We start from the raw sequence: 22489 nt of genomic DNA on the forward strand, positions 1-22489 counted from the left end.
ACTCCACCATCAATTAAGGACCACCAATCGCCGGCAATCGTGGCTAAATAATTTATGCACCCTCTACAACTCCACTGGATGAGCTGCAGCTGCAGTTTTCCACGGCTGATTGACTGTTGCCAGCTGATTGCTGGACAAGCAAGCGATTCAGATACAGATTCAGATTCAGCTAACTGATTCTGCGATCTCACATGGACTTGTAACCACTTCTAATTATGCACATTCGCCGGTGGCACACTGTTCCTGTCAAAGTGAGATGCAGGCAGATCAAGAGGAAAAAAGAAAACGCTGAAGTTGCAGGTGCAGTGGAAATTGGTGCAGCGTTGCGGTAAGAGGCAATAAAGTGGCAGGTCGGTGGAAAAGCCATGCAAAGCATCTGGCCGCCTCTCTTTGTGCCTTAATTAATTTTGATTGCACCACACACACACTCTCGAGCAGACGCTTTCCACGGCGGAAATGTTCATCACACGCGTGTGGCAACGAGGAAAACCAAGGAGGGAAAATGCAGAAAAGAAGAAGGGAATTACTAAGCGCTCTTGGCCGGGCTAATTAATTGAATTGCACTGGCCAAGAAGACCGCCGGGCGGCCCGTCATTACAGCCCATTTAGCATTGTTGTCTATGCAAATTGGCCAAGGCAGAAGATTCTCGATCTCACAGTCGGCTAGCTCCTCCAGTGATGAGATTATTAACTTGGCTGAATCGATGTTCCAGGGCAATTGGCAGTCAAGTGTGATCACGACTTGGCTGCGATTCGTCTGCACTTTTTTACCTTGTTTTCCTTGTTAGCCTGCCCGCTGCCTCGTGGCCAAAAATCATCGACTGCGCCGTTGGGCATATTTATGGCCATAAAACGCAATTGAAATGATGCCGCCGTCAGTTGGCCGCAAGTTGCCTTCGGGCCGCAAACATTTTGTTGACAACGCCCGATGACAGGCCCCAAAAAAGGGGGAAAAGGGGGAAATGCGAGGAGGAGCGGGTGGTGAACTAACCAACCCGCGAGATGTCTACGCATAATTCATGTTTGCGTCCAGACAACTGCTCCATGTGGCACAGTGGGTGTCCTGGCCTAATGGGCAACCCAAACAGTCAATGGAAATTGGTAATGGGAAAACTTACGTAGGAGTTTCGTCACCCTAGCATGTAAAGAAAACGAAAACTTTCGTTTGAGATAATTATTAAATTTCACCTGTCCAAGGGATCCTACATTGTTTTCCATAATAAATTGGTTAAAAATCAGGAAAAAGAAAATTTTTGTTATATTTAAAAGTTGACCTTAAACTTAATATATTTAAATTTCAGGTAAAAAATGCTAGGCTCTTAAAAAATTATTCAAGACTTAAACCTACAGCCCCCTACAAATTTCGTAATTTGTCAAAAAATAAACAACAACCAAATAAAATTCCCATCAAATTAAATTCGAACTAATGACCACACAATAACTTATTAAATTACTCATAACTTGGAGCCAGGAAATAATAAAAACGAACAGTAATGAACTAAAAAATCCATTATCTGCCAGTCAAAAATTTTAAAGACCGTGAAAAAGGCTTTTGGGTCATACATATATAATATCGATATGATGGCCGGCAGTTTTAATAACCCACAAAAATCATTAGAGTTGAGCCAAACTTTTACGGCTGCACTGGACAAAGTGATCCCACTGTAACTCGAGAGTTATTGGCTGCATTACCTCATCTCTCGCCGTGAATGTTTTTCGGCTGTGGTCGTCGATTTCGGCGTCAAAAGCATACAAAATTTATGGCCAAATCAACACCAGCGCAACACGAACGGCAAACACCGAAAACATCCATTTGGATATTATTTAACCGCTCTGTCGGCGAAAAGAAGGGGGTGACGCGGTCACCTTCTGGTGACCCCATTCCCCGGCTCATCTTGGGTCAGCCTCAGACCTGGCTTATAATTTAATTAGCTCTGCCTTTGCCTTTGCGGGCTCTTATCTGTGGTAGAAATCCTCATCCTCAGCCCATCCACTTGCATAATCCAAAAGGAAAAAAGGAATGAAAGTTCAAAAGCGAACTGGTCACAGCAGGTGGGAGATAGTCGGGGATAGTTCGGTGCTCTAGGGTTAATTGTCTGCCATCCGAAGTCACGAAGCCGAATTTGACTATTCATTACCCATTTAAAGAGATGCGATTTATTAGGGAGTTAATGGGGGAACAGTCAGAGCCTTTCTAACAGGAAATCCGCACGATCGGGGTCACCATCGCCGGCTGACCCACTAAATTACTATGAATGACAGCATTTCACGGCAACTATTTCGCACCCGAACTTCGTCAAATGTTTATGCAAATATCTGCGAACCACTCAAAATGCAAAATAAACAAAAAAACTAGAAAAATAAAAAAAGAGGGGCAGCGAAATCACTTCAAACGTGTTTGGGTCGTGATTTCTTCAAGCCAAGACTACAAAAGCCCAGTGAAGCGGCGACCTTGTCAAATTAGTGCCAAAAATGCCGGCGACAAAAGAGTTGGGATCGCTTTTTGACTCAGTTTCATAAATCAGTGCACCGTGAATAGGGCTGGGAATTAACTAAGCGAATGTTGAACGCTTAAAAAAATACAAAAAAGCTACAAAAAAAGGTAGCTTAAGTAGCTGCGCTGTTGACATCAGCAAAAGTGAACTCACTCTCAGCTTTTGTCAATAATTTTACTTTTATTTGCACTCCATTGAAAACTGGTTCAAAGTGGTTTCCACATATTTAGGCTATTTTCAGTGCAAATGGAAGCTGGTGCCCAATTCATTTTGTTTAATGGCTATCTGAAGCGTATCGATTTTATTATAATTCTCAGCAGGTTCTTTTGTTCAAGAAACGATAACATTTAGCTTTGATCTAATAAAATCGATTGAAACTATGTCGGAAATGGAACACGATTAAATCTATACATATAAATCACATTTGTTTAGATAAGATTTCGATTAAAAACTGGTTATGAAAGAACTTAATGACAAATAAATTAAGAGTGTGAAATTAAAATTCATGAGGCATCAAATGCAGAATTAATTGGACAGAGATTCCAGCAAGCATTCAATTTGAGTGGCGATTGACCATTTTAATAAGGTAAACAATGAATAAATTGCAGGCAATATTATTTAAATATGAGTGCGAATAAGTGCTTTTTACCAACATAATGTGGAAAACAATAAAATGAAATCGCAGTTCAAAAGCAGAATAAAATGCATTCAAAAAAATAAGCAATCAATGGTTGAATAAGTAATTCAATTAGTTATTCAATGGGAATGTTTACCTTTATTTTTCATGTGTACCTATTAATTCATAAATGGACTCAATTTTTATATTTGTTTTCTTGATTTGGGTAGATGATTATCACTCTTACACCAAACTCTGTATGCTTCTACCTTTTTAACTACCCCTTTTCTCAACCATCTCCTAAATCTTCTCGGCAATTGCTTAAAAACGATTCCATTCAACAGTGTTTGCACAACTTCAGTTGGCCCACCTCTTGGCCAAGCGGCAGCGTTTAATTTTCCTAGTTTACGCGGGGCACATGCCAAATTTTGGTCACTTTAAAAAGCCATTAGACCCTTGTTGAGTGGCTGGTTTTTGGGTTTTCCGTTTCTCAGATCTGTTGGCCGAATTCAGCCAAGCGGAAACTGTACAAATTCGTCTTCATTGTTTCGGCCCCCGAGATTGTTTCTCAAGCCGGGGGAAAATGCAAATTCTCTGGTCTCCAGATGGGTTCTTTTCCAGCGTTTACCCAACAACTTAGCACGCTCGTGTCACCTTTCACACTGACTGCTAATTGAAGGATGACGAGGTAGACACGTGTTTGACCCCTGTCGAATGACCCCTGAAAAGCCAACTTAATTATGTCATTACCAAAGAAAGATGATGTGGAGAAAAAACGAATACGAGGCCCCATTAACTGGAGCAATACATAATTGCTGGCATTATCAGTGAAAGTTGGCATTCGCAGTTAATAGTTCTCCCCATTCTGTGGGCCCCAAATGAAAAGGTTGAAAATTGTTGCATGTCAGCCGGGTATTAGGAACAGGAAATGTGTTTTATTCCTAGGCCTGCGAAAGTGTCGGCGGCCAAGTAAAAGTAACACAATAGCCGGCAAAGTTCATTCACTTGGTCACTTAACTCTGTGGGCAGTCATAACTATTTATAAACTTTATCCTAACAATGTGCGTTCTCATGTTTCGCGGAACGCGGAGAACCCAACGAAAATTTGCAAACAAAGGAGCAGATTTCTGTTGTCTTTGGCTTTTATTAATGAGCCTTATTTGCCTTAGCCGCATTTCCATTCCCATTTCCAGTCAAGTCGAGCCGATTATGAGCCATCATCCGAGCTGTGCGCTGGCTTACTTCGCTAAATACGCCATGAAATCGATGAAAAACAAGAGAGAACGCTATAGTCGGGTGCCCCGACTATCAGATACCCGTTACTCAGCTAAAGTGCGAAGGAGATAAAAACTTTGATCCGCCGTAACTTTTTAACGAATGGTCCGATTTAAAAAATTTCTTCTACATTTCGATAGGTATTGATAAACACCATAAAACTGCATTTTTACTTTTCCGAAATATTGAAATTTTTAAAATCCTATATAAGCGATTGTGGGCGTTAGAGGGGGCGTGGCACCCTTTTGAAACAAACTTGCGCTGCGTAGGAACTCCTAGAATCTGCATGCAAAATGTCAATCTTCTAGCTGTTATAGTTTCCGAGATCTCAGCGTTCATACAGACAGACAGACGGACAGACAGACGGACAGACGGACAGACGGACAGACGGACAGACGGACATGGCTAGATCGACTCGGCTAGTGATCCTGATCAAGAATATATGTAGTTTATAGGGTCGGAAACGCTTCCTTCTCCCTGTTACATACTTTTGCACGAATCTAGTATACCCTTTTACTCTACGAGTAACGGGTATAATTACCATTTAATTACCTGCAAAGAGAAGCGGAAAAAGAGAAACGATTAGTGAACAAGTTTTGCACAGATAATTCACTGGGTCTATAATTAGGGATATGGCTAGGTAAACAAAGTTTCAAACTGTTGAATTATTCAAGACTCGAATCGTAAGTCGTGATAAATACTGCAATTTGTGGTCTAAAAAAGAAATAAATTATATTTGGATTTTTTGGGCTCTTTCTTAAATAGGATTAAATATTAAAATAAAATACTGTATATATACAAAATAACCTTTTTTTTATAAAAGGCTTTCCGTAGATTGGTAACCAATCAATATGTATACTTATTTGTTTTAATTCTAATTTTAGTCGTAATTTCCGACCCCTTTTGTCTGACTTTCCTGTACAGAAAGGATCTTCCCATCCTTTTCCCGGTCTTCCAGGATTAGTACCCCTTCTTTTTCCCCCCTTTTAAACTGCCGACTGGCAATAACAGACGCGGCACGTACAACAAACAGTTGGAAAATAGGCGTAGGCGAACTCCGTGGCACCTTGGACCCCAAAAGGGATCCGGGCACCAGCAGCAGAACCACAACACCCGTGCACCACCCTCTCTACCGCGAACCACTGACACCAACGGCACCACCCACAAATGCAGACGCGCTTTGTTGCTCCAGGGTCGCGTCGCCTCGCTTTTTTTTCGTTTCTGGTTGCATTCTCTTCTGCGGCTCCGAGACTCCAACTTTTCCCCCTCATTTCCCTTACCCCTCCAACTGGATTTGGCTTTGTCTCGTTTACTTTTCATTCTGTGCCTCTCCTGTTTGGTTTTTCTGCTTTTTTCCTGCCGGGCATGTTAATGACCCTAGAGGCTGCCCCGAAAGAAGGGGGTGGGAAGGGTTGAAGGGGAGTGAAAGAGCACACAGTGGCTCCCAAACTGTGCGGGGCTTCGTTGATTTTGCAGAGGAAGAAATGTAATATTTATTTTAATTTTTATAATCGAATAGTTATAATTACTATAAAATAAATACGCCAATATTTATTGTGTCAACTACAATATTCAATATTCTTTATATTATTATTTACATTTAAATGTACTTTATTTTGTATATTTTTTTAAATTACATTTTTTTTCAGTGCAAGCATAGAACGCCTCGTTGAGTGCTGCTGCGTCCGCTACGCGTCGCTTTCAATTTAGGCGTCTGCGCATAAAATTGCATCGTTTGCCCGCTCCGCTCCGTTTTTTTTTGCCTTATTTTACTCCGCTTTGCGCTTTGCCAGGGGCAAAATGCAGCATCCACATCAGAGCATCAGCATCAGCATCTACAACGTAGCTGGCTGCGCTAATTTATATAAATAATATTTAGCTGCTGCCGAGGCCCTTTGAGCTGCAAGTACTGTTTGATGTCGGTGTTTATGTTTGCGTGGAAATTAGTTGAGCACAGAGGGCAGAGCAGCAGCCACCTTATCGCCGAACTTGAATTTAAACAGAAGATCAAATTCAGTGGGCAGGCTGCAAAGAGACCAAGATTCAATATGCATAAAGTGCAATCAAGAGGCGCACACAATCTTTCACTTTATGTCAGAGCCACAAACAAATCCTTGAAAAACGCTGGTTTATTTGAATCTTTTCTCTCTTTTTTATTCATAAACAACTTTTGCAATTGTCAGACTTCATGTCGACACTTCAAGCACTTGAGCGAAGTATGCAGAAGAAGAGGAGAAGGAGTCTACAACGCACTGCACTTCGTGGGCGAAACTCCAGTTCCAAAACCCCAAACCCAAGCCCAAGTATAAGCACAATCCCAATTCCAATTCCCCGCCAGCATCCAAAACAAAAGTTGAGTGAGTTGTAAATGAAGCCCACACATGACTTAACTCGAGCAACTTGCCCCCTTTTGCCGCCCCCTTTGAATTGCTCAATTGGAGTCAATGTCTTGGAGGAGATTCATGCAGAGATTTTCTGTATCTGCATCTGCATCTCGGTATCTCAGTATCTGAATATCCGAGGGTCTCGGCATCTGCATCCCGCCACAGGCGTCCCGGCCAACTGAATCGCTTTCAACGAGCATGCGGCGTGTTAATTGCAAAATGTTGCTTTTTGCCTCTGACAATTATTAAGGTGATATATCTTGGCTCTTCTAGGAGGCTGATTGGTTCTACACCAATAAAAAAAGGGAAAAAGATATAAATAATGGTATATCAACTGTAAAACAGTCTTTTATTAATTAAAAATAAAATGTTTAATCTTTTTGAAATCTCTGAAAAGTTCTTTACTCTAAAAATGATTAATTGAGTTTGGAAACTCATTAGATTGTTCAAGCCCAAAGCCATTTATTTCACCTACATTCAATTTAACGCATTTTCAAGGGAACACTTTCCCAAGAACCTGTGAGAAAACGATGCAATAATGAATCGTTTACTTTGCGCCGCTTGCACTCAAAGGGTTTAAGGTTAAGGGCCTCCGGATGTTCGCTACCCCGCCCCAAATATCATTTATTATTTTTCACATTTTTCTCCTCAGATTTTTTCCATTTCACGCCCATCACCGCGAGTGAAGAACCTCTGAGAGATCGCCGCTGAAGACCCAGACATTCCCTCATGTGTATAATTATTATTTTCCACTGGTGTGTAGCGCTTTTTCTCCTGCATTTCGGAGCTGAGCAACTTTTCAAAAGTTGAAGCCTGGAACTTTTGCGAGCTGCTTTGTGAGCTGTCATTTAAACTGAAAGACACACACACATATTATGCGACTATATTATGTGTGCACTGTAAATTTTGCCTAATTAACATAATTACAAGCAACTTCAGCAATTTCAATTAATTTGCCAACTTGCATTTCTGCTGGGTGTTTGAGCTTGCATCACTTCCAAATTCGGGGGAATAAATTAGAGGGCGATAAATAATGCATCAGTGCATTCAATTAGGAATCCGAATACGAATCCGATGAACTATTTATTAGTTAACCATACAGTCCTTATCGCAACCTTGGAGATGACTAACCACAAACACTTCAAAGGGCGCCCGATTCTCCTTCCATTTTTTTGAGGGCCGCCAATCAGCGACTTGTTTGTTGGCTCATGAAAAGCGCAGTTTGAAAATAAATCAAATACAAAGGGAAATACACAACGAAATGCGACAAGAAAATAAAAATAAAAATCAAAAAAATTAATACCAATTCCAAATGTAAATGCTGAGCCATCAAAAGCTTCGCAACAAAGGCAACCAAACAAAAAGTGGGGGAAAACAAGCTCAGCGAATCCAAGATGCCCTTTTGAATGTCTTTCCTTAGAAACTAATCATTCCGATCGCTTGAACCCATAATCCCCCTTGGGTAGAGTATGGCCATAAGACGTATTTTTTCTTTCGACTCTGAAATTTGAATGCAAAAGCAGGAAAAACTTGGTCGAGCCAACCGAAATATGCACAGTATGCAAATAAGCCATAAGAAATAAACAAGAAATGCATAAAAACAGAATTCGAGAGTGACAGGTGGCAAAGAGGAGAAAAAAAGGAATAAGTGGATGGGTTAGAAATGAATTCAATAAAAAGAAGCCGGGAGAAAATGCAAGGGAAATTCATCAAATCTCGAATTGAGCTGCGTGAGAAATGTCTTGTCTTCGAACATTTAAAGTCAAATAGTTATGAAGAAATTAAATATAATTCCAATGAAAAAATACCAATTAAAAGCGTAGATATTAAATAAAATAGCTTTTTATAAATTGTGTTCCTGATTTCGAGATTCCCATTTCATTTAAACGAAATAAAATATGTGACTGGAAATAAATATTTTTAAAAACTAGATACATAAATCTCTTTCAATTGCAGAACCAAATAATTTGTTGAAATATTTAGCCATTGATTACTCAAGCAATTTCCGTTGTCTCTAAACCTCGACCAAACGAAATTCCCACATAAATTATTAAAGCCAAAAACCGAAATTCCCAAACATTTATCTTGATTGAACCCAAACGCAATTCCAAGCTCCACTGATTGACATTGATTCAATTAATTTGCACAAACTTTGTGCGGCCCTACAGATGAGATGGTGAATAAAATTTGAGTGCATTACGAACGACCTTCTTGCGGTTCATTCAACTTTCCTTTGCTGAAAATCGAATTGAATTTTGGCCGGGATCGGGGGGCACTTGCCGCCAAGAAAATGGTTATTGAGTGCTAACGGACACGTAACGTTGGCGCTAAGCTGAAATAAAAAAGCGGCTTTTTAATGCGTTCCCCCAAGAGAAAGAGAGAGAGAAAGGCCTAGCAAGAATGTTGGCCCAGACTCGAGACTCTTGAAATTCGTTAGCCACCAAACAACTACCAAAACCGGTTACCGACCTTTAGGAAAGTTGACCAGCAGCCTGTTTTTTCGTGGCTAACACATTTTTCGTGTTAATTGTTATGATTAGAGTTCGATTTCCCAACCCAAATGCCCCGGCACTCCTTCAAAAGCATCGTTCATGTCACATCCATCAACTGTCCCATCGTTTGTCAATCAATGCTTACCAAAAATTATTTCATAATTATTTTTGAAAAATTAATTGTCGACATTATTTTGATTTGGCAACTAACTAAGTCCAAAAAAACAGACAAAAAACGTTGCGTGGACACCCACAAAAATCGATAAATGGCCAAAAGTTGGACTGACAGCTAACTGGCCATGTGGGTCCAATTTGGCCAAAAGAAATATACACAGTTTGGAATTGAAGTTTCATTGCTGTTTTGGGTATGCGATAGGGTTATGATTTTTTCTCATTTCATTTCATGGGTAAACAGCATTTTCCACAACACAAATCCGACACTTTTAACTAATTTCCAGGTTTCAAAAGCTTCTCCTCCTACTTGTTTGTACCTTTGGGCCGTGTTTATTTTGTTTCTCAGTGTACATTTCAGTTTCGTTTGAATTATTTGTTTGTTAGTTTCGTTTGAAAACGAGAGAAACAAGACCCTATAGAAAAAATAAAACAGCACCTTTGAGGGCATAATTAATATGAATGATTTTTTAATCGAGCCAAAGGCCCAAAGTAGAGAATTTACATGTTTGTATGTAGACCTGTGTGTTCTTTGGGTACCTTTTATTACAGAATACCGCTTGGCAAATATTTGAACTACGTTTTTCGTTCTTTGTTTGCTCCTCCACTCTTCACTCCCCACTCATTTCCCCTCATTTTATCCTATTCATTCTTTTTGGCGCTTTGTTTGATGTGCCACTTGTCGTCTGAGTCTAAAGATCCGTCATGTTTTGTTCTCGTCTTCCTTATTGCGTCGATTAAAAAACGTTGGCTCACTTTTTTGCGTTGCTTTTCAAATTTTGTGGTGGGTATTTACACATTTTTGGTAAAAGCCCATAATTGCGATAAACCGTCGACCGATAAAGGAGCCAAATTGGGCTCATAAATGGGTCGTTAAACGTGTAACTGAATCGCATATGAATATTTTTATTGTTTTTGATTATGGCTGGCAGCCCTCCTATGAATAACTTTAAATTTATTGTTATTAATAGTTTTGAAGAGCACTTTAAAAATGTAAAGTAATTTATTTCCATTAAATTTATAGCATTAAAGTCATTAACGAGTTTTTTCTAAAAATAAATCTTCAAACACACGATATTCTTGCAAAAGTAAAAAAAATTATTTGAGCGTAATTATACAAGTATTTTTCAACACCTTTTTAATAATTTCCTAATAATTGCTTAGCATTTTATTTGATTCCTAGAACCATAAACGTTGGATTCCCTTTGAAAAGGTATTTTTTCACAACAGGATGTTGTTCACACACCAGAACCACGCCTTGTCCTCATAAAAAAGAATCTTTCCAGTCACATAATCAAATTTTTTCCTGCCACAGAAAAAAAGAAACAACAAACACACGCTCAAAGACACCCACATGGATACAGATAAAGGCGAATGGGCCAAATGTGTTTATGTATCTTGTATCTTAATGTGTACATCTTGTTGTTGGCCATATACGTTCGTTCAAATTGCCAAGGCTATGAGCACACACCACACAAACAGTACAACAAAAGCAGGCCCAGACCATCGACGTGATTTGCATTTTAATGTGGAAATGCGTGCGTTTGTATCTGTGTCTGTGCTTGTATCTGTATCTGTGTGGATGAGCGCAGGATTCGTTTTCATATTTTATGGAAATCGATTACAATTCGAAATTGTCAAGTCCAGAATGGGCAAATTGTTAAATGAGCTGCCAAAACGACTGCAGTTTGACAGCCAGTGCAAAGAGAAGTATAAAACATATCGTTTTTCGCTTGAATTAACAAAACAAAGTAGGTTTGTTTGCTTTGCTTACGATATTAGGTTGAACATTTTATGGATTCTGGTAAACATTAAGTTTCTTGAACTGTAAAATATTTAAACTGTTTAAAAATCAATATAATAAACTTCAAAAGTATTATTTATATTTTTATAAAACCACCATATGGTGCTAAATCCGCGGAAACAGAAATCACTCACTGAAAATAATAAAAATCTTAAAAATGCAATCTCATTATATCGCTCATAATCAAATATTTCATTCGTTTCACTGACTAGATCTAATAAAACGCGCATAAATCCGCAAATATGTACACAGCCACGCCCCCTGTGCTCCACTGGTCTGCGACGCCCACTCATTACTGTTTATTAGCCTTGCAGCCGAGGCAAATTACGCAATTTGTTGTTTAATTTTGTGAAAATTGTAAATTCCTTTGCCTTGCGGCCTTTGTTGCGTTTAATTAAGTCTCCTAGTTCTTGGGCCTCCCCCTTTGGCCCACTAATTAGCCTAGGCTGCTCTGATTGATTACAGTTACCTAACTGTTGCTCGACGGTTGGTGTTATTACAACTGCCACGCCCTTTGGGGCGTTCTGTGGGCCGCTGGTTTCTGAGCTTTCCAGCTTCTCCCAGCGCTCCGTTAAAATTCTATTAACGTATTTCTTTTTATGATTACTCTCTTGCCAATGGCAACAGCAAACGGGTTTCCAATCACCGCGCGAAGCCCAAGAAGAAGTCTTTAGCAGCAGCAGAAGCACTCTATCTCCGGTCTTCCACTCTTCAAAGAACACGGAAGCCCTGTCCGAGGAGCTTTTATTAAATTTCTTTGAGTTTCTTTGCTGCTCTTCCCCAGCCAACTTCTCCATTATCTTTGCATCTATCAATCGGTGGATGTTCTTGATCGATCCATTGATTGATTGATTGATTGATTGATTGCTGGATGGATTGCGACTGTTTGTCGCCAAAGAGCGGTGCGGAAATTGCCTTGAGCCCTGCATAAATAACACTGTGCAATAGAGTGAGTGGATTCTTTTTTGAATAATATATCAACTTCAAGGCAGAAATAAATATATAGGAAAATATTTCTTAGAAAAATCTGTATATTTATAAATACTTCTTTAATATTTTTTAACTAACCTATGGTTAGAATTTGACTTATTATTTTTATTAAAGTTTACCTTTAATCTTAAATCTTAAAAATCCTAAAAATTAACCTATACTTTACCCATTTAACCAGACAACCTGAATCTTGTGGTCTAGTGTCGATGAGCTTATTTCTTTGTACTCTTTTTCTTAAGCTCTCGGTGTGCCAAATATTTTTGACAAATGCCGCTCAGCTTATAAAACATTTAAGCCAATTTTTCACTCCTCTAGCGCATTTTTGCCTCTTTTCTTGTCATTCTTTCCGCAACATTTTCTGGCTTGTCCCATTAAAAATTAATTATGAATTTTCTGTGTTTTGATGTGGCGTCCTTATCGTCGCAGGGAACCAAGTTTGACACAACGAAAAAAAAAAATTGCCCAAGAAATGAGAAATTGAAGAGCAGTCAGGGCACACCCAAAAACAAATTCCTCACTTTCATTTTGTCCATTGATTTCTATTTGATTTCCATTTCATTTAATTTCTTCGAGCCGTTTTTTGTTTCGTTTTGGCCATTAAAGTGCTGTTCAGTTTGGGGAAGGTTCGTCGTCATTTAGCATTTAATTTCGTTTTATTTCTACGGCGGCACTTTCTAAGCAAAAGTTTCCGCGCTGGAAAAATCACGGCCAGACTTACATAACTCATAATTTCAGCATTGCTTCTCTGCGAAATCCGCACTTTTCTGTTGTTTTTTCCCCTGCACATTTCTTGCCCATTTTGCTTTGTTTTATGCCTTTTCAAGCGCACTCAGTGCTCTTGGCCAGCAGCAATTAGCGTAATTAGGTTGCATTTAAGAAGCGGAAATAAAACTATAAAGAAAAAAGTTAAGAGGAAAGGCAGATCCGATTGAAGAAATTTTTTATTGTGTGCGGTTTTTATTTCGCCGACTCTTTTCCCTCAACTTTTTCAGCTGGATTCATTCATGGGGAAATTTATTGCAATTTTAATTCATAATTTACTGTTCGTATTCTGTAGCCACTTGATAGCTTGGGTCTGTGTGTTGAATTTCATTTTAATTTGATTGCAAAAATTATTACAAATTAACTGGATTTAGCTTGCAGCCAAACTTTAATTGAATTCACAGATGAGAAAGTTCTATCGCAACTTTCTTCATAATTCAACTTTCTTCTCTGCTAATCCCCGTGCTCATAATGCTGCCCCCCCTCCGTCAATCCAGCTCTTTATTTGTTCAACTTTGGCACGTTCTTGGCTTCTACTCTTCCTATTTTTGTTGGCCAAACTTATTTATTGCACTGCCACCTCTGCAGCTCCTCTGATCCCCTCATCTAGCCGCAAAAATAAGCCATGAATGTCGTGCCAAGGGCTCAGCTAAGACAAAGGGAAAATGCCATCGTCTGCCGAGGAAAATGTTGATTTACCACAATTGCAGGCGATTTTGCTTTCCTCCCTTAAATGGGCTGCCATAAACTTTTGGCCTTTGTTGCTGTCTTAGCCATGGTAATGGCGGTTTGATTTGACTATGATTACGTTAATAATTTCTCAAATTTATTGAAGGGCTGCCAAAAAAACACTGACGTTTAAGAGAATTATATACAATTGTATGTAATTAGTTGTTCATTTATCTTCCGTTTGTTTAAGGTTCTTAAATTTGATTGAAATTTAATATCTCCCATATTAACCTTTAAATTAATATTAATTATTCATATTTTATGTTGCTACTTTTTCGAATTCAGAATCCATCAAAAACAACATCAAAGTAAGAAAGAAATTGTTTCAGCAGAAAATTATGCAAAAGGGCCAAAATAAGCATAAAATTCTTGGGCGAGAAGGCTTTGATAAACAGTCTTGTTTGCACATGTATCCCATTCTTACACCCACTTATAGACGACCCATTCCCCCTTTTTTCTTGGCAATGAACCGAAGCTATCGAGTTGAACCAGTTAACCTTGACTCAAAGCCGCAGAGGAAGCGCGCGTGGCAGATTATTGAAAAACTTGCGCTGCATTATCGAGCTCAACTCCCCCGCAGAACAAACAATTATACAATTTGCGAGTGAAATAAAAAGTTATTTGCAAATATAAAATACGACACTGGGGGATATTGATAGGGATTTCCTTGGTGCCACTTATCAATACCCCCACAGAATACTGAACTCGGCGGAATTTACTCGAAGTGAATGAATGAATCATTGTCGTGAAATATTTTTCAAGCACACTTGAAGATAATAAATCCGGCATGGTTTTACAGAGGCTTTATCTCTTTTTGAATAATGCATATATAACAGTGATTTGCAAATATATGAAACTTATTTCGAGAGCAAAATGGAAGTTGTGAAATTTATAGCATTGTCAATGTATCATTGCTTTATTAAAAGAAATAAAACAACAAATTTTTACCAATTATAATTTTTCTCAAAATATATAAAGAAAAACATCTGAATTCGAAAAATATCTCAAAATTAAAAAACAGTGTGACCATGCCAAGAAAAATGAGGCCAAATTATTGACGGAAATAATCAGACTAAATGAAAACCTTTGAGCTTTGAGTGCATATCCATTCCACATAAACCATATTGCATCAGTAAACATATCACATCCCTCTGCATTATTCACGAGGCATACGTTCCACTTGAAATATTCTCTATTACACCTGATTCACGCCCATAATGTGGCCCAAAAAGTTTTACATTTTGCGTTTTGGGGACATGTGTGTCCCTTGCATCGTATCTATAATATGTGGGCCACATTTAGAGCTCGTACGTGTGGTTTTATCCTTGTGCCAGATTGATTTTCCTTGCTGACTTTCCCACAACGGCCCATCCTCTGCTGTTTGGTGCGCATTGTGGTGGCAGATTCTTTTTCCATACGCCCCATGCTCTTATTGATTTTTCCCCTCTGCTTATTCGCTTTTTCTCGTGCGGTTAAAGCAAAAGAAAAATCGTTTTTTTGTTCGATATTTTTTACTTGTTTTTTTAATTGCATTATGCAGTGAAATCACAGGGTGACAAAAGGAGGGCGGCGGGGGCCAAAGTTAATTTCATTTGCGAGTGCCGACAGGATGCAGGCGAAATCAGAGTCTAGGGCTGGGCTCTCTGGCCATTGGATCCCATTGTTCGGCCCGTCAAAAGTTCGAACTATGCTTTTAACTGATTGCCAGGGGAGGGGAGGCTACGGGCGGTAATGCGATTGCGTTTTCCCAAACATTTCCGTTCCGTATTGTATTTGGTTCAAGGATTTTTCACATCTGTTGGCAAAACTTTAGAAAATTGCAGGCGAGTAAAAGCTAATTTGAAGTGCAATGTAAAGGAAGTAATTATACTGCTGATTTGAAATTTTACTCAAAGGTATTTGTTCCATTTAAGTAACAAAACGGTAACCCTTATTTTTTGCAATTTTCTTTCGATTTCTTTTACTATTCCCCATCATTTTCCTTTATCTGGTTGGCCATAAATCTGCGTTGGGATCATTAATTTGGACTCGCTTAAGGGCTTTCGCTCTGGATACTTCATTTCTGTGCCACAATCCGTTGCACGTGTCCCATTTTACCCCCGCCCCTCCCCCAGTTGATTCCCTTTATCACCTTCCCTTATCAGTGCAGCGACAGACAAAAGGCGGGCAGAGTGAAAATAGAGGGGAAAATGCCAACTATTAAGTTTTCCAGCTTTGCAGAAGGCGGCAGTATTTTCACTCCGCTCTTCGAGGGACTTCCCCGGGTTTTTCGGGCAGAGTGGGCGCATAAAAATGCTAATCATTTGCTCATTAAATCCGCATCATCCGCTGCCGACGTCGCTGCTAGTGTTAATGACACCAGGACACCAGCCTGCGGAAAAGAGCTGGGAAAACTGGGAAAACTTTGGCTCCGGGAAAAGTGGGAGAAAGACATGTATTCGCGAGGCCCGGGCAGGCCGCACAGCTGTTCTGGGGGCCTCAAAAGTTCAGCGAGAATTTGGCACAAGGCAAATAAATAAAAAACAAAAACAACCAAAGAAACAGGAGCGAAAGCCAGAAGAGAAATAAAGTACGGGCAGAACAGAAGAAGCCAGAAGTTGAGCGAAGGGCAAGTGAGGGGCATTACAGTGAACACTAAAGTTAATGAATAGCAACTAAAAACCTTAAAAAATTATTACAATACCATTTACATTAAATATTTATGAACTGTAATTAAAATATGAAACTAAATATATTTTCTTGTATTGATTTAATTTGTTTATCAACATTAATTCTAAAGATTATATAGAACCCTTTCGTAACCAACTGTGAAAACCCTAATTGGTTATTGATTACCTTGTTTTGATTGCACTTTGATACCAAAAATAATCCTTTTACGCTTTATACCTTCTACAGTTCTATAAATACCTTTTTCCCCGTTAAACAGCTGACCGTTTTGCCATGCGTCAGCCCCCACTGTACTGCTCTTACTTGGGAAAATCCACCCCAACCACCCGCCATCCCCTTGCGCAGACATCTTAACGGCCTGTGAAATATTAGGCCTGGGCCTGGAACTCGCAACTCGGAACTGGGGGCTGGATATGCCGAGGTCCTTCGTCAGGGAAACAAAACAGGCCACAGGGATACATAAAGCAAAAGGAGTTGGGCCGAAAAGGGGGCAAAATGGGCTGGGGTGATGCCAAATCATCTGTTTTAAATCGATTTTCCTTGTTTTTGTTGTCCTTTTTTCGCTCTTTCTTGTATGTGTATTTTTTTAGCTTTTTTACACAGTGAAAAAGGAAAGTATTGATAACTTAGACATAATAGTGATATATTATTAAATTTATTTGTTTAAAGACTTAAACCTATACCAAGAAATCTCTAATTCTATGGAACATTTGTATTTTAAGTTTCGTCGTAGAAAACGTATATTTTCTTGCCGTGTACTAGTATATTTGACTTATCCTGCATCTGTAAATATATGTTAAGCCCTTGGGACAGCGAAAGAAGGAAAAATTGCGGCAGTCATTGCCTCTAATTCAGGTCTTAAATTTTCCATTGGCAAAAAAGTCTAGAAAAATACTCCTTCGCCCACACCAAACTCCCCTTTTACTATCTCGGCTCTGCGTATCTGTGGCTCCCCCTCGAAACTTAATTGACCCCAAAAATAGCAACGAAAATTGCTTTAAATTTGTTAAACTTCAACGGCAGCCAACCAATCTCAGATCTACGCCTACGGGCCCGAAGAGAGAGGGCTACATAGAGATTACTATTGGAGTGAGCCGAAGAAATCGAACGAAGCAGTTTTGCTCATTAAATAAATCAAAAATTGCTTGGGCCTCTCAGTGGCTGACCATAAAAGTCGAATTTCTCGACTTGGAGCGTTTCAAATAATTCGAATACACGTAATTTATGCAAATTGGGCGAAATGTTGGCCAAAATCTTGAACAAAAATGTCACTTTTTGTAGGCCAGACGAATTCAGATTTCTTTCTTTTGAAAGCAAAGAAAATCTGTAAATTGTTTTTAATGGATATGACCAAAAAACCCCAAGTTATAAAATTAAGCAAGATCACGCACCCAGGTAACACTGGGAGCTGTAAGTATTCGGTTAAGGAAGAAGTGTGAGATCACGTTTTTTCTTTAACGTGTCAAACTAGAACATTTGAATATTTAAATTTTAAAACCAACTCGGAAGGGAGAAATCTGTTCTACTCTAAGAACTCTAAGCATGAGAAATTTACTGATTAGATCAGTGAAGTTAAATTCTTGTGCCATTTTCTGGCGAAATAAATCTTTAAATGTAAATTAAAACAAAGTTTTTAAGAACAAAATAAATGTAGTTTTTTAAATACAATAAATTAAGTGAAGGGGTTGATATCTTCTTAAAATGAACTTAATTCCCATTTAAGAGCGCTTTTTTAATAGAAGGGGCTTTAATTCCCTTTGGAATGCTCACATCTGAGACCAACTGTGGGCGCAGCCTGTGATATCAGATTTTTGGAACAATTAAGCCGCATCCAAGTTAAGCAACTCGAACTGAAAAAGCAGCCGCTGACCCAGCTCTGTGATCTCAGATTGTTCTCCGCTCGCAGATCTACGTGATATATCATATATGTATATATGCCCCCTTTCATCCCGCCCCTATATCAACGAAAAAGTTTAAAACAAACTGTGTTACGTGCCACAAGCGAACAACTATCAGATAAAACATGATCATAACAGCACATATAAAATTTTAACTATTTTCGTGGCGGGCCAGTCTGAAATTTTATTGTTACGCTTGTGTAACAACAAAAAGCAATAAGCCACAACAAGAACCAGTCACGTTATGAGTAAAGTTGGACAAAAACAACTGAGATAACTTCAAATTGTTGGCTGAAAAAGGGGTAAAGGTAAGGTAACTGAAAAAAGAGCAGCGTGCAATTTCCAAATCACTCGCAAAGAAAACGAAATTTATTAGTGCCTCTTTATTGGCAGAACCACTCGAGTGAAGGTCAATATAATGGTGCTACCATAAAAAGGTGCGATTAAGGAAAAAATTCAGTCAAGAAAACCAAGAAGTAGACGTGATGCCATTGTCATACCGAATATATTCCCAATGAGTGTGCTTTGAAGTTCAAATTCCTTAACACAAATATCGAGAAATTCCGGTTAATACAAAATGTAAGAATTATATTTGATTGTTAAAAATCTTGTAGTTTAAATTGCAAGTCATTTTAAGAAGGTGAAACATTTGGGTAAATAAGAAATGTCATCAGGTGTAACTGTGACTAACGTTATAATTCAATAAAGTCCCACATTACGTTCAGTTACAAAAAACAGTGATGTCATTTATTTATTGTTAGACTTTTGTGGGACTAATAAAAAAAGTTATTCTATTTTTTATTAAACAAGAAAGATTTTAGGTCTTAAGCTGTGGAAACAGTTCTTTATATAATACTTTAAATAATGCTATTTTTAAGTAAAGGGATTTTCAAAATTTAATTAGATATTGTCCATCTATTGAGACCAAGGATTTCAAAGTAAAAAATATAAATAGATTGAATGTAAAAAAACTCTTTTTTCTAACTTCTAATTAATAACCATTTCTGGTCTACAAAATTTTGGAACTATTAACCAGAAGTAACCATCTTCAGATTATACAATGCCCTCTTAAGTTCCTCTCTTATAACTCACCTCACTAAATGGCCATTTTCACAACCTACTGACCATGACCATGTGAGAAGGGGGAGGGGTGGGGGTTACCAATTAACGGTGATCAAGGCTAAGGGTTAACTGCTACAGCGACTTTGATACTGTGATACTGCCAATTTGCGAGGGTGTCCATGGGTGAAGGTCAAATGGGGGACTATTAAAACGCGTTTACTTCTCGGATTTAACTTTAGTTTAATTCACTTTCCGGGCAATCAATCTGCTTGTGGGCTTTGTTAGTTACTGACCTTTTTGCTTTTCCTCTGTTTTCCTCTGGTCTGGCTGCAATTTTCCCCAAATTCGTTGAGTTTCGGCGCAATTTGTTTACTTTTGCAGTTTATCAGCGTGTGTTGTTGTTGTTTTGGGCTTTTCCGGGAGTTTTTCGTCCAGTTTTCGTGCTCTTTTTTTGGGTTGGGTATTTTGGGGAGCCCGAAAAAAGGACAAATTCTCTCTCTCGCTCTCTCAACTCCGGAAAACTCTCTCACTTCCTTTGCTCCTTGCGCGCGCGCTCTCGCAAATTGATTTTCACTTTTGGCGATTGTCAAAAGACGGCAATATGAAAATAATAATAATAAAACGAACTACGCAGGAATTTTCAAAAAAAAATTTCACTTGTGCCACTTTTTGCGGCGTCCGATTTTTTCACCTTCTTTTTGTTTTTGCAGGAAAACGGGTTTACGTGGATTTTGTATTTTTGGGTTTTGGGGAAACGAGAAATTCCTCTCTTTTTCTTTTTCCTTACGTACGCCTTTTTCCTACTGACTTTTGCGTTTTTCTCCTCCTCCGAGAGGCTCACACACACCAACGCACTCCCACTCACACACACACGCACCGGCCAAACAACAAATTCTTTCGCTGTCTTTGATTTTTGTTTCTTTCCTTTTTGGCTTTGATTTCTGCTGCGAACCGGTTTTTGTTTTTATTTGTATTTTTCCCTGGTTTTTGCACGGTTTGTTTTACCTTTTTCGTTTTTGTTTCGTTAGCTGCAGTTGGCAGTTTTTTTTCGGATTCTAATAATCACGGCGATTATTTGAAATTTCGTTGGGCGAATTCCGAGCACCGTTATTTCGCACACACACACAAACGGCAGTGTCTCGCCCCTCTCGCTCGCACACTCCTTGAGCCTTTCGAGCGATGAAAACGCGCACTTGTCGGTCGGTAAAATATATATTTTAAAATTCGATTGTTTCAATATCGGTTTTTTCCCGGCGACTTTAACGGTTACCGATGTGTTTTAAACGGACCACGCGAAAACACATGCAGTACGAATCGCGGTTGAAAAAGCAATAACAAAAACCGAAAAACCGTTCGAACCACTCGAGCGCTCGAACCTCGAAAGAGAACTTCGAACCAACCTGGTTGCTTCGATCTGGTTGCACGCAACAAGCCTCTCTGCTCTCGCTCTCTCTTTTCAGCAGAAAAATGTTAGGATGCGACGTTTTTTTACATTGCACAGTGGGCCAGAAAGTTATTTTTTTGGCCAAAAATCTTTTATTTCTCTCCTAGGACAGTTAGAAGGATGCAGTTTTTTGCGTTTTTTTCTTAAAAGATTGAACTTTCTAACGAACTAAAAGTAAAATTTCTTGGAATTTCATTTGATATACAGTTGCGAAAAAAATATTAGCACCACTTCGTCACAGGTTCTTAATATTAAAGAAATATGTGGAAAACGGGGATTTTTATATAAGAAGTGTTTTTTATTATCTTGATTAGTATTCCACCTATTTGAAAAAATTGATACGGATATCAAAAATATTGTCTACATATAATTTTTTCAGATTTTAAGAAAAAAAGTTGAAAAAAGGCCGAAAAAAATAATAGCACCACATCCGTTTTCTTAAAATAAAACGTTACGATGCGCTAATATTCTTGTGTATAAAGGATATATTTTATGAGATTTGACTAAAACTAACATCTCCTGATATCCAGACATCAAATTGATTACCATTTGGCAATACAAGGACATGTGGAAAATTTTCCAAGTCGGAAAAGAAAAATATTAAAAAAAGAAACATATTGGATGAAAAACGGTCATGAAAACCGGTTGGATTGGTTAGGTTTTGGATCATCTTCATTAAGAATGGCATAAACTTTGAAGGATAACACAGAAAAACCGAGTCCTGGCCCATTTTTCCTTCAAAAATGTTATATCACAAAGCACAAAGAATCTTATCAGGGCCAAAACTAAACTAAAACACGTGCTTAAAATAATAGCGAATATTTTAATAGTTGGATAATGTTTCAATAAACAAATTTATAAAACAAGCACAAAAAAAAAATCCTATCCGAAATGCGAAACACATTTACAAGGGCATAGGGCTCGTCAAAAAAACTTACAAATGAATGCCCGCAAACTTATGAGAATGTGTGAAGGCAAAGTTAAATTGGGTAAGAAGAAATCCTTTTTATAAGTCATGTGTCTTCTAAACACCTAAATTGACCAAAAACATGGTACCAAAACATCCATTTATTGAGCATGGACCTAGTATTAACATAGGCTTGTTTTTCCTTCTTGGAGTAAGATCAATACGGATGAATACATCGTTCATGAATCATCCTATGATGTAAATAGTAATACGGTAGTAATTCGTAGCTTAAACTGAATACAAAATACTTCTTAAATGAATCTTTGACCAATAAAATTCGACCAGGATCACGGACAGGATAGCAAAGAAGGAGTTCGAAAGTACTCAGTCAGCAATATACAGTTACTTGTGTACTCGCTTGACCATAACACAACCAAAAATCTTCGAGTTTTTTTTTAAAGACAGTTTATACAGTTAGTCTAAAACGTCTTAAATCATTTCCGAACAAAATTTGAAAATATATCATGACTTTTGGGCCCCAAACCTTTATAGGTAGGCTCCTGACTTGTTTAATCGATAGTAAGTCATTATATCCAAAAATCGCAAAAGATATTTACACTTTAAACTTAGATTTACTTGTTAGCTACCGCCAACTAAAGATTAAGTTACCCATTTGTCATTTTTCTACCTTTTATTCTATTTTTAGAGAAGTGGTGCTATTATTTTTTTCGTACGTTTTTCCAGTTTTGCATAGATTTTCTTAAATAAGTCCAGAAACCTTTTATAAAGCTAA

General features: G+C 38.4%; 1 protein-coding gene across 3 annotated transcripts in view; it reads right to left on the bottom strand.

Annotated features, from left to right (window-relative positions):
• The window catches only part of Prosap (SH3 and multiple ankyrin repeat domains prosap), a 69329-nt gene extending 48657 nt beyond the window's left edge, over positions 1-20672 (bottom strand). For all 3 annotated transcript variants that reach the window (XM_070213711.1, XM_070213712.1, XM_017145187.3), the window contains exon 1: positions 19639-20672. The gene's annotated coding sequence lies outside the window, so the exon portion shown is untranslated. The remainder of the gene's footprint in view (positions 1-19638) is intronic.
• Positions 20673-22489: the final 1817 nt, after the last annotated feature.

The sequence above is a fragment of the Drosophila takahashii genome, chromosome 2R (genome assembly GCF_030179915.1).
Source record: "Drosophila takahashii strain IR98-3 E-12201 chromosome 2R, DtakHiC1v2, whole genome shotgun sequence".
NCBI lineage: Eukaryota > Metazoa > Arthropoda > Insecta > Diptera > Drosophilidae > Drosophila > Drosophila takahashii.